The following is a 12,874-nucleotide window of genomic DNA, read 5'->3' as shown; positions in this document are numbered from 1 at the left end:
GTGTGGGGTTTATGATTAATCCTGCAGTGTAGATAAGAACTGAGGTGTGGAATGAGAGGCCAGACTGAAGCTAAACAACTCTGCACTGGATGAGGGTGAAAAGATTTTTTAATCTGAGTCTATTTTTTAAAATTAATTTTCCAATTTATATATTTACCTTTTGTTTTCCTTTTTAAGTATTATTTTTAGCTACATTTTAAGAAAATTAAGAGGTCCTGTTTAAGTCAACACTGACCTACCAATAATTCTAAATATCTGTAAAACAAATCTACATAAAACCTTGCAATGTCATATCTTATATAAGGACAAATAAATAATGATAATTTTAAAATTCTGGTTAAGCTTTGAACATTTAGAAATATTTTCTGAAGCATTATGAAAACCATGTTCTGAGACCAACCAAAATGAACTTATTCCTGCCCCAGTTGTCACAGGCTCTGGAACATAGAAAATGCCAGGGAGAAGATCAGGAGCTTAAACCACCTCAGAAGAAAAAAATGATAGAAATATATTAACTATGTTTAACTATATCAACTATATTTAATGACCTATGGGTCATTTTCTAGCCACCAATAGATTTCGTATTTCAGTAAATTAACGAAATTTAAAGTATTTCATCCTGTAATTGTACTAAGCATCTTATAAGCTTTTTCTTGTAGATGTCAATTCAGAGGATCATCTTTAAACGAAAAGTAAAGGGGTATAATAAAAGTTCAAACAGGGGAATTCCTAGGGTAGAGCACCTTCCTTAGTAGCCTAAAGCAGTGAAAGTTAATTTAGTTTGCTAATCTAAAAGTTAGGTAACCAAACTCTTCCTTTGCCTAACCCATGGCTAGGAAGGTCAGTGCGGTTAATTCAGTTTAAAAAAGAAAAAAAATTCCAGAGGATTAGATCTCAAGAAATAAAAGTAGGATATGTGTTACTTTACTGGGTAAATGGAGAAATATATACTTGAAAGAAATATACTTTATACTCTCTTCCTTATATTCCAATGTTCCTGATAGTTAAATTTTAGATTACGTAGAGTTCAAAGAAAGCAGAGCCATAAAAAGCCCTTAAAATGAGAATTTAATCTTATTTATTTAAAAATATGTATATATACATATATATATTACTAACTCAGAAAGACTTCCGTGGTGTGTGTTCTCTAGCGTTTTTAAACTAAAGATAATGCTGAAAAAAAAACAGATCTATTTATATAAAACAGATAAATAAGATGTTTACACTGAGTATAAAGAAAACGGCCCGTGTGTCCATCTGTCTGTGTCTGAGTGTATGTCAGATTGTGTGTGTGTGTGTGTGTGTGAGTGTCTGTGTGTCTGTGTGTATCTGCTCTGTGTGTGTAGTGGTAGATGGAGAATTTACCGCATGGACACTGCCCACTCCCCGTCGTGATGTGCTGTAGAGTGATGCCATGTGGTGACCCCCGGTGACCAGGCCTGTCTTGCAGTTCCTGACTCTGCCCCTTCTCCCAGCGCTGAGTGCAGCACCGAGCTCTGCGCACAGAGGGGGTCAGACCCTCACCCCGACTGCTGAGCGTGGCACGCTGTGGGCCACCAGCACAGCATCCACAGCTGCCGGCCAGCTCCCCCGGGCCAGCACTCGAGCAAGGGGTCTTCACGAGGCAGGGTCCTCAGCCTGGAGGTCTGGGAAGCTTTCCATCAGCTTTTGCCTATTCTCGTGACCACAGTCCCGGACAGTGGAGCTATGAGACTGCCTCATTCCTAAAACTGAGGTCTTGAGGTCCTGAGCAGCTTCTGTAGGAGTCCGTCACCCGACTGCCACTGATACAACAAAGCAAAAGAAAATGTAGGAGACTATGGAAACTAGGTTCTGTGATGAACTGAATGTAATAAAGCTGACTCTTGCAGCAATTTTCACAGGCTCCAGAAAACAAAGTGTCAGGAAAAAGATCAGTGACTTAACAGACCTAAGAGGACAAATGGTACAGATACATTAACTGTTATTCTCTGTGTCTCATACCATGTTCTGCTAGAAAATGGGTGTTTATATATTGCATATATATATACACACACACACATATATATAACACTTATGGATATAGGTATGTAACCTTTTATATGTTATATATAATTGTATGGTATATGCTGAGATATGGAATATGTATGATTTTGCTGGAAAACATATGTTTGTTATTTTTTATTGAAGTATCCCTGGATATACTTCCCTGGGCTTCCCCTGCGGCTTAGCAGTAAAGAATCTGCCTGCAGTGCAGGAGACACGGACATGCAGTTTCAGTCCTTGAGTGGGGAAGATTCCCCTGGAGAAGGGCATGGCATCCCACTCCAGTATTCTTGCCTGGAGAATCCGCGTGGACAGAGGAGCCTGGTGGGCTACACTCCATGGGGTCCCCAAAGAGTCCGACACGCCTGAGCGACTAAGCAACAGATATGATGTCATGTGTCAGTGGTGTCACGTGGGGTTTGTCTCTCTCTCTTCTCTTGGTCTGACATCTCTAGTTGCATCCACGTTGCTGCAAATGGCGTCACTTCCTTCTTTTCGTGTCTGAGTAGTAGTCCGTTGTATGTATGTACTGCCTCTTTTTTATCCGTTCAGCTGTCGATGGGCATTTAGATTGTCTCCGTGTCTTGGCTGTTGTGAACCATGCTGCTGTGAACATACGAGTGCGTGCATCTCTTTGAATTACAGTTTTCTCTGGGCATATCCCCAGGGGTGGGGTTGCTGGATCACACGGTAACTCGCGTTTTCTGAGGACCCTCCATACTGTTTTCCCCAGTGGCTGCACCAGCTTTCGTCCCCATCAGCAGTGTGGGCCAGTGCCCTTTCCTCCACACCCTCTCCAGTGATGGCCATTCTGGTTGGTGTGAGGTGGTACCTCATTGTAGTTTTAATTTGCACTTCTCTAATAATTAGTGCGGAGAAGGCAATGGCACCCCACTCCAGTACTCTTGCCTGGAAAATCCCATGGACGGAGGAGCCTGGTAAGCTGCAGTCTATGGGGTCGCTGAGGGTCGGACACGACTGAGTGTCTTCACTTTCACTTTTCACTCTCATGCATTGGAGAAGGAAATGGCAACCCACTCCAGTGTTCTTGCCTGGAGAATCCCAGGGACGGGGGAGCCTGGTAGGCTGCTGTCTATGGGGTCACACAGAGTCGGACACGACTGAAGTGACTTAGCAGCAGCCACAGCAATAATTAGTGATGTTGAGCATCTTTCCATGTGCCTACTGGCCATCTACATGTCTTCTTTGGAGAAATGTCTGTTAAGGTCTTCTGCCCATTTTTCAATTGAGTTGTTTGGTTTCTTGGTTGAGTGGGATGAGCTGTTCGTATATTTTGAAGAGTCAGCCTTTGCCTGTCCTATCATTTGCAAATATTTTCTCTTATTCCATCGGTCTCTTTGGCTTTTTTTTTTTTTGGAAAACATTTTTAAATGCAAACTCCCATTAAATTGTACTTCAACAAATAGAAGCATACCAAATGAAGGAAATGCATATTATTAAGGCTTTAGCAGCTTCCCTTGTGGCTCAGAAGGTCAAGAATCTGCCTGCTATGCAGGAGACCTGGATTCAATCCCTGGGTTGGGAAGATTCCCCTGGAGGAGGGCATGGCTGTCGACTGCAATGTTCTTGCCTGGAGAATCCCCATAGACAGAGGGGCCTGACGGGCTACAGTCCATGGGGTTGCAAGGAGTCGGACACGACTTAGCAACTAAGCACAGCACAAACACAGCAGCAAAAATAAGATAAACCGAAGAAGAAAGTAGCCTGTGGCCTGCCAGTTTCCTCTGTCCACGGGAGCCTGGGAGCTAGCTCTTCCTCACCCACCAGCGTCTCTGGAAGCCAGAAACACCAAACCACAGGTGTTTGCTCGTGCAGCACAACTTAAACAAGACACTCTGACGTCTGCAGTAATTCCGTGAGACGTGGAAGGCCTGGGTCAGCTTCTGTTACGATGGTGCTACAGGTCTGTGCTCAGAGACTCCAACTCTGATTATACATGAGTGACAGGTGAAAAGTAAAGAGAAAATGTAAGTTTAGAGGTCACTTGAGACCACGTGGCCATCACTGCAGATCGGCGTCTGGACAGAGGTGCACAGCTGTTGAGAGGGGCCTGGGTGGGCAGGGAGGAGGGAGGAGGGTTCAGGATGGGGAACACATGTATACCTGTGGCAGATTCATTTTGATATATGGCAAAACCAATACAATATGGTAAAGTTAAATAAAATAAAAATTTTAAAAAATAACGGAAAAAAAAAAAAAAGAGAAAGGGGCCTGAGGAACCGACCTGCTGGACCTGGGGGCCTGAGGAAGTGGATCTGCCAGAGCTGGGCTCCTGTCAAGTCAGGGACTCCAGAGCACACCCCAGGAGGAGAGGAGGCCTTGATCCATCCTGCGGCCTAGAACTGAGCTGAGCCCTGCAATGGCTGCCTCTGGGAGACGTCCAGTCCAGAACATACTCACTCCAGGAGGAGGAGCCCTGTGTGGGCTAGGGCAAGGCCTGTGTTAGCCAGAGAGAGGGGTGAGCGGAGAGGCACCAAGAGACCAAGGGAGATGGCCCCTGACCTGGGGTGAGCTGACAGACCCAACATGCCGAGGCCCACGTGTGACCAGCTGCTGAAGGACCATCAGAAGCAGCGATCTAAAGATGAACTCACTCGAGGAAAAGTAGTAGAACATTCTAGAAACAGTTTTAAGTGTTTGGGAACCTTTTTTAAAAAATTATTTATTTACTTGGCTGAACCAGGTCTTAGTTTTGTCCTGTGGGATCCAGTGCCCTGGCCTGGGACTGAACCCACGGCCCCTGCACTGGGAGCTCGGAGTCTCAGCCGCTGGGCCACCAGGGGAGTCCCACTATTTGGGAAACTTAAGGGAATGTATGATGAAGTAAAATCCACAAAGAACTCAAAGAAATAAAGCAACACATTTACAAAGAACCAAATAGAGATTCTAGAAATGATCCATGAGGGCGTTGACGTAAAAAAAACCACCATAGAAGAAAGAAAAGTGTTGAGAAGCACGTCTGGAAAGCAGAATGGGAAGAAAGAGGCTTCTAAACGTAAGCGTCTGTGAGCCTCAGGTTGGCTGGTGGAGTTCAGTCTCATCAGCACTCCAGGGGACAGAGGAAACGCAGAGCAGCCATAAACGCTGGGGAGTTTCCAGAATGCGAAAAATGAGCCTCCAGGTTAGAAGACTTTCAGACTCGGGGCAGGTACAAAGTAGTGGAACTGCAGAGCAAAGGTCAAGGTGGAAACAGACTTAAAACAGAGGGGAAAGGGTGGAATCAGAGACAGGACCCAGATGACAGGTCCCGGCTTCGGGGGAGCAAACCGTCCCTGAGCACACGCGCCGCTGGCCGCGGGCGCCCCCTCTGCGTTCTGCAGGCCTCTGCGGTCCCGTTTCGGGTTCCGCACTCGGGCGCGTGTGGGCGCGTGTCTGTAGCAGCCCCGCTAAGACGTAGCTGTGCGCACGGTCCAAGTCACAGACAGCCGCCGTCACTGGAGCTGCATCATCACAAAAGCGTTTGCTGGGAGCTTTGTTTTTCAGCTTCTTACAGAAGCTTCAGTGAGACACACTGGGGTCATAAGAAGACGCTCTTCTCCTCCCGTCCCCATGACCCAGCTCCAGCGATTACCACAAGCCTGCTTCATGGACCCTCTGCCCTCTTCCCTCATCCCCAGATTGTTTCAAAACAAGAACCAAAAAATAAACCAGAGAACTAGACGTATTGATTCATTACTATCTTAGATGTATTAATATCTTCAGAAGACAAGGACTATTAAATATTAAAATACATTGGTTCATTCACTCAGTCATGTCTGACTCTTTGCAACCTTATGGACTGCAGCACGCCAGGCCTCCCTGTCCATCACCATCTCCCGGAGCTTGCTCAAACTCATGTCCATTGAGTCAGAGATGCCATCCAACCATCCCATCCTCTGTCATCCCCTTCTCCTTCCACCTTCATTCTTTCCCAGCATTAGGGTCTTTTTCAGTGAGTCAGTTCTTCGCATCAGGTGGCCAAAGTACTGCAGTTTCAGCTTCAGCAACAGTCCTTCCAATGAACACCCAGGACTGATCTCCTTTAGGATGGACTGGTTGGACCTCCTTGCAGTCCAAGGGACTCTCAAGAGTCTTCTCCAACACCACAGTTCAAAAGCATCAGTTCTTCAGCGCTCAGCTTTCTTTATAGTCCGACTCTCACATCCATACATGACTACTGGAAAAACCATAGCCTTGACTAGACAGACCTTTGTTGGCAAACTAATTAAAACATATTCCCCTAATATTATTGTCATACTGTGAAACTGAACAGTCATTCCTTAAAGTCATCAACTATCAACTCAGTGTTCATACTTCAGAGGACTTTTGAAATCTCTGTTTTGTCTGCTCAGTCCCAGACGCAGAATCAAAATGCAGGGCTAAGCATACATGATTCTGGGAGTAGGTCTGATCATCACTGGCTCTGATGACCAGTGAGGTCCTTTCTGACCTTGAGACTATGACTTTCCCAATGTCACACGTCTACAGTGACACCTCTTCTTTCTCCTGGGTGAAGCTGGTTCCCTTGTATCACTGAACTAGCCTGGAAATCAGTTTTATGCGTGTGATCAGAGGTGCTAGAATGAGAAGGTTGTTGCGGAAAGTCAAGCCCTCAGGTGTGAGGTCCATCTCTGAATCATAGGATAGCGGATCACTGTAGCTCTCTTGAGGCGCAGTTTCCTCAGTAAAGAATAAACTCCATGATGGCAGTGACCCCAGCAACCCCTCTTACAGAGCTGATCACAAGCTTTAAGTTAAAGTTAAGCATGTGAATGCATTCCCCAAGTGCCTGTGGCTGTAGGAACACCTTCGTTTTACTTTTGAACGCTGGCATGTGAGTGCTCAGTCCCGTCCACTCTTTGGGACCCCGTGGACTGTAGCCCACCAGGCTCCCCTGTCCATGGGACTCTCTAGGCAAGAATACTGGAGGGGGTTGCCATTTCCTTCTTCAGGGGATCTTCCCCACCTGGGGATAGAATTCACATATCCTGCATTGCTGGCAGATTCTTTACCCACTGAGCCACCTGGGAAGGCCACTGAACGTTGGTCCTGCAGGGGGTTAGAAAGGTACATGAAGAGGAGGAAAGTCTAGGGGAAAAAAAAAAATGTTTTTTTAAACAGACTTGGATGGAAGTGAAACAGTACAGAAGTATTCACGCTTATGTGTGTGTGGGGAAAAATCATTAAATTTTAACTTTGTATGCAAATTTGAATTATTAAAAGACACTACATTAGCACTTCTGTTTGCGTAGAGTACTGAAGCAAGCCTTGGGAGGGTTTCAAGCCATAGTATGTGTAAGAACCAACAGACTGTATTGTCCTTGTTTGGGCTGTGGTTCACTGTGATTGTTTCCACTGCAACACTGCAGTCGGTATATACTGTACATGTTTAAACGCTACATCCTAGACGTGGGGGAGAGCAAGCGCGTGCTCACCTCCTCCTCCTGAGTTCCTCAGCCACCTTCCAGCTGGTCTCCACGTGCGGGATTCAGGGTGCCTTGCTGCCCACCCCCGCTCCTCTGCAGCCCCCGTCCCCACCCCACCCCACCCCGGCACAAGCCTCCTGGGAAAGCCTGGCTCAGGGGCGTGTCCCTCTGGCCTCAGGGCCCTGCCTGCCCTCTCCTGCTCTTCCCTACCGGGCTCCCAGCCTTACAACTCTGGTTATGACTCTCCCCACCTGAGGGGCCCTTCACACACCCTCTCCCCAGGCCAGACCGTCTCCATCTTCCCAACACGCTGCTCTGATCATATCCCTGTCCACACCAATAAAACCAAGTCATCCAAGTAGACCCAGCCCAGTTCCTTTTTTTAGCTCAGTTCCTACTGTCTCACATGTGAGTTCCAGGCAGGTTGTCCCCGACTCCATCTTACAAACACCCTCTGCCCCGTACCTCCCAGCTTCACTCATCCCTCAGGGGGAAGGCCCCTTCAGACCCACTGCTGGGGTCCCTCACCATCCCCCTTAGACCTTAGCACCGAGGGCTGGTTTCTGTTTTCCTCTCTCAAACATGCAGAATGTCACCTTGCATGTGTGAAGTCAGGCAGCTCACGGGACTTGTTTAGGTCAATGAAAGGGTGTGGACTTAAAGTGTCTCTTCCGGGAGGAGGGGCCGGTGAGTGATCATCCAGCCCTGTTTGCCCTGCCGGCAGTGACTTAGTCCACTTGGGAATGAAGGCTGCATAAAGCCAAGCGGCCGTCTCAGCCCCAGCTGACCCTGCAGGGTCGCTGAGCCCCGAGGTGGGTTTGAACACGTCAGTTTAGGGCCGCTTATTATCAGGGCACAGCCTGGCCTGTCTGCAGAACCGCCATCGACTTCCCGTCACAGGTGGATTCGCCCTTCCCACCAATCAGACTGCGGGGTCCCTTCTCCTGTGGTCTGTTGCTCGATTTGTGGTCATAACCCAGGGTGACCCTCTCTGAATGTCAAACTGCCATTGGCTACTAATGCCGAACCCTCTTTCTTTTCAAAGTTTCTTTTTGACCTGTGGACCTTTTTAAAGTCTTTATTGAGTTTGTTACAATATTGCCTCTGTTTTATGTTTTGTTTTTTTAATAGTCAAAAGGGACAATGATTTTATTCATTTAAAAAGATTGTTACTTGCTTATACACTGATGTGGACCAAAAATCAGAACTATTTACAAAGGTATTGTAAGTAGTCTTATTTCTGTTTTCCACATCTAACCCCCATTTCACGTAAGTAAACTATTTTTTTTTCGTTTCCTTTGTACTTCGAGGGTGTTTATGCACATACTATTATTAAATTGCTTTCTCTACATTTTTACACAAAAATATCCCCTGTTCTGCACAACCCTAAAGTAATCCCAGAGCGTAAGATTTTATTTTTATTTTTCTGCAATTTATAGAATAATTACAAGACTGAACAGATAAATTTTTATGCCCAATAATTTTACCAGTTTGATTTCTTCTAAATAAAGCACAGATATTTATTCTTTAAGGTAGTTAACAAGGCAAACCATAGATATAAATAATTTGATAACATTATTACTCAATAATCTTAATTTCTAAAAAATTTTTTAGATTGATTTTTATATAAATTTATAAAAATCAATTTTAAAAAGCCAAATATGTATCAGAAAAGTTGAAAATCATAGACTGAAAAAGTTTAGTTGTTAATATAATGTCTCCAATTACCTTGACCTGAGTCTCTAACTATTTTGAAATGTGGAACAATTTTTGGTGTCAAGGGTTTTCTTTTTCTTTTTTGGTTGGTTTAATGCTTGCTTAAATATCAAGGACAGAATGAACAAACGTGGAGTAATGCACATTTTAGATGGTTGTTGTTCAGTCGCTCAGTCATGTCTGACTCTCTGCAACCCCGTGGACTGCAGCACGCCATGCCTCTGTGTCCATCACCAACTCCCTGAGCTTGCTCCAACCCACGGCCATTGAGTCAGTGATGTCATCCAACCTTCTCATCCTCTGTCGTCCCCTTCTCCTCCTGCCCTCAATCTTTCCCAGCATCAGGGTCTTTTCCACTGAGTCAGCTCTTCGCATCAGGTGGCCAAAGGATTAGAGCTTCAGCTTCAGCATCAGCCCTTCTAATGAATAGTCAGGACTGATTTCCTTTAGGATGGACTGCAATCCAAGGGACTCTCAAAAGTCTTCTCCAACACCACAGTTCAAAAGCATCAATTCTTCAGTGTTCAGTTTTCTTTATGCTCCAACTCTCACATCCATACATGACCACTGGAAAAAGCATAGCTTTGACTAAACAGACCTTTGTAGGCAAAGTGATGTCTCTGCTTTTTAACATGTTGTCTAGCTTTGTCATAGCTTTTCTTCCAAGGAGCAAGCATCTTTTAATTTCATGGCTGCAATCACCATCTGCAGTGATTTTGAATCCCAAGAAAATGAAGTCTGTCACTGTTTCCAATGTTTCCCCATCTATTTGCCATGAAGTGATGGGACTAAATGACATGATCTTCATTTTTTGAATGTTGAGCTTTAAGCCAACGTTTTCTCTGTCCTCTTTCACCTTCATCAGTGAAGTCACTCAGTCGTGTCCAGCTCTTTTCGACCCCATGCCAGGCTCCTCCTGCCAGGCTCCTCCATCCATGGGATTCTCCAGGCAAGAATACTGGGGTGGGTTGCCATTTCCTTCTCCAGGAGATCTTCCTGACCCAGGGATTGAACCCTGGTCTCCCGCATGCAGGCAGACGCTTTACCATCTGAGCCACTGGGGAAGGTGGAAAGAGGTTTTAGATTAGATGGAAGGAATTTGTTGTTTGGATAGTAAGTTCTCCTTATGTGTTAATACATCCTGAGACCGTGATTCTCTCACTAGGCTAGCAGAGAGCCGCAGAGCGGTCAGGAGCACGTGCATTTCTAACCCCACAGTACCAGGTGGTGTGCAGTTTCAGTATTTCATGGATGTAGTTCTCATGAGAAGCTTAAGTATCATTAGTGTCTTTTAAAGCATAAATGTCAGCAGTTTATTATGAGATAATTTTCTATGGTTGAGTCCTTCTATTTCCTTGGGATTCTGGAAATGGTTTTTTTTGTTTAATAACAAGATTTTTTTCAAGAAGCAATTTTTAATTATAAATTTCCCCACACCATTATTAATTGAAGAAGACAAAATTGCAGTTTGAATTTCAATATATATAGTAAGTTGACAGTGAATGATGGGAAATGTTGAGTATCAGGTTGGGAAAACAAAGAGACTCACATTATTAGAGTAGAAGATGGGCTTTATTGATATTTTTCAGGAAGTTCAGCAAATTTTAAAAAAATAGTCACTTTATTGAAATGTAATTCACATACTATAAAATTCACCTTTACGAGTGTACATCTCAGTGAGTTTTCATACACTCAGAGTCGTGCAAACATCACTAGTAATGTCAGAGCATCTTTTCACCCCCACACCGGTTAGCAGTCAGGCCTCATCTTGCCCCACCCCTGCCACCGCAGTGAACACTGGCCTCTGTCTCCACTTTGATGCCTGCTCTCCATGTCTCATTTAAAAGGCGTCATGCCGTATGTGGTCTTTTGTGGCTGGCTTCTTTCACTTAGTATGTTTTCAAGGTTGGTCCATGTTGCAGAACAATTTTAAAATGAAAAAGGTTACCATACAAATCCTATACTGTGATCAAAATATAACCATTACAATAATAGACTTAGTTATTCCTACCCAGTGTGTTTTGTACATAAGGTGCTAATATTTACAATGAATTTTATAGATTAAAACATTCTTGCCTTAGTTCATTTTGTTGAAAAGGGAAAAAAATGTTGCAGGGTAATGATGTACAATTAATATTTCTAAAATGTATTCTTAGTCAATGAAGAAGTCTTCCTAAATTATTAAATATAACTAAAAAATTGGATAATGTATTTTGAATGATGTAATTATTAAATTGAAAACTTTCATTAAAAATAGAGGGTAACTCATCTTGCTTTTCTATACAAATTAAAAATGTGAAACTTCACAGCTAACCTGAGAAGCTTTAATTTGGAAACATTCAGGCCTGAGGTTCTATGAGATGCCAAGATTCTACTCAAGTCTCGAATATTCACAACACACACGTCTGGGGAGGGGAGGAAATGAAGATTGTAATGGATCACAAGGCAATAGCTTGACTGTGGTGATATTTCTATGGGTGTGTATGTATGTGAAAACTAAAAAAAAGTATACCCTTTAAATATGTGCAGTTTATTGTATGTCAGTTATACCTCAGTAAAGCTGGCAAAAAAGATTCTCCCCTATCGGAAACCTCGATCATGTCATATGTCTACTAAATGTGCCCTTGGTCAAAGTGGTTTCCTGTGTGGTTTTCACTTCTTGAAGTAGTTAGGCTTAGGCAAAAATCTGGCTACTTTTTTCTTTCTGATCCTTTTTAAGTAGATTTCATTTTGGCAACTTTGCTGCTTTTTTTTTCATGGGCAAATATAGCACAAACATGTTAGAAGTAAATCAGCAATCAATATTGGAAATAGAACATACGTTTCAACTGTGTAAAATCTTTCTCTGTGTCTAGAAATGAAGTGTACTCTCTAAATTTAAATATAATTTTTTTAAAGTGTTGTCTGGTAAGAAATCCCTGCAGAAATGCACACATAATAATGACTTAGAAATTTTGTGTAGAGACCAGAACAATCAAGCTATTGAGAAATATTAACATAATATTATTGACTTTGCAAGAAAAAAAATTGCACAATGTGCCCACATTCAGGTGCCACATCCAGTAGCGCTGAAAGTGGCCTGGTCTGAAGACTCCAGAGCTGGGGGGCGGAGTCCCAGAGCTGGGGGGCGGAGTCCCAGGGCTGGGGGGCGGAGTCCCAGAGCTGGGGGCGGAGTCCCAGGGCTGGGGGGCGGAGTCCCAGAGCTGGGGGCGGAGTCCCAGAGCTGGGGGGCGGAGTCCCAGAGCTGGAAGGAAATTGTCAGGATGTGCCGTGTCTCTGCTACAACTCTGATTCCCCTACTGGTTTTCCTTCTGTTTCATGTTCTACATGTGCAAAACGCAGGATGGTAGTGCCAGGCTGTGAGGCCTGTTTAAAAGCATTGACAGTAATAGACCTGTCACTGAAAAATCTAGATACTCAGGGAGCTAGGAGGGAAGATCTGGCGTTTGTGGTATACAGCCTTTTTGTATTACGATTTCTCGCTCACGTGGAAGGGTGCTGTGCAGCTATCTGGTAGAGACGAGTGCAGGAGTCAGACCCACTTGCACTGGAATCCTGATGCTTCAGCTTCAGCTTTGTGACCTCAAGCAGCTCAGACGCCTTCCTCGGTGTTCACTTTGTTCTTGTTGCTGTTCACTCACTAAATCATGTCCTACTCTTTGTGACCCCATAGACTGCAGCACGCCAGGCCTCCCTGTCCATCACCA

Source organism: Bos mutus, chromosome 9, assembly GCF_027580195.1.
Source record: "Bos mutus isolate GX-2022 chromosome 9, NWIPB_WYAK_1.1, whole genome shotgun sequence".
Taxonomy (NCBI): domain Eukaryota; kingdom Metazoa; phylum Chordata; class Mammalia; order Artiodactyla; family Bovidae; genus Bos; species Bos mutus.
The sequence above is the reverse complement of the archived record's forward strand: the minus strand, read 5'-3'. Positions refer to the sequence as shown.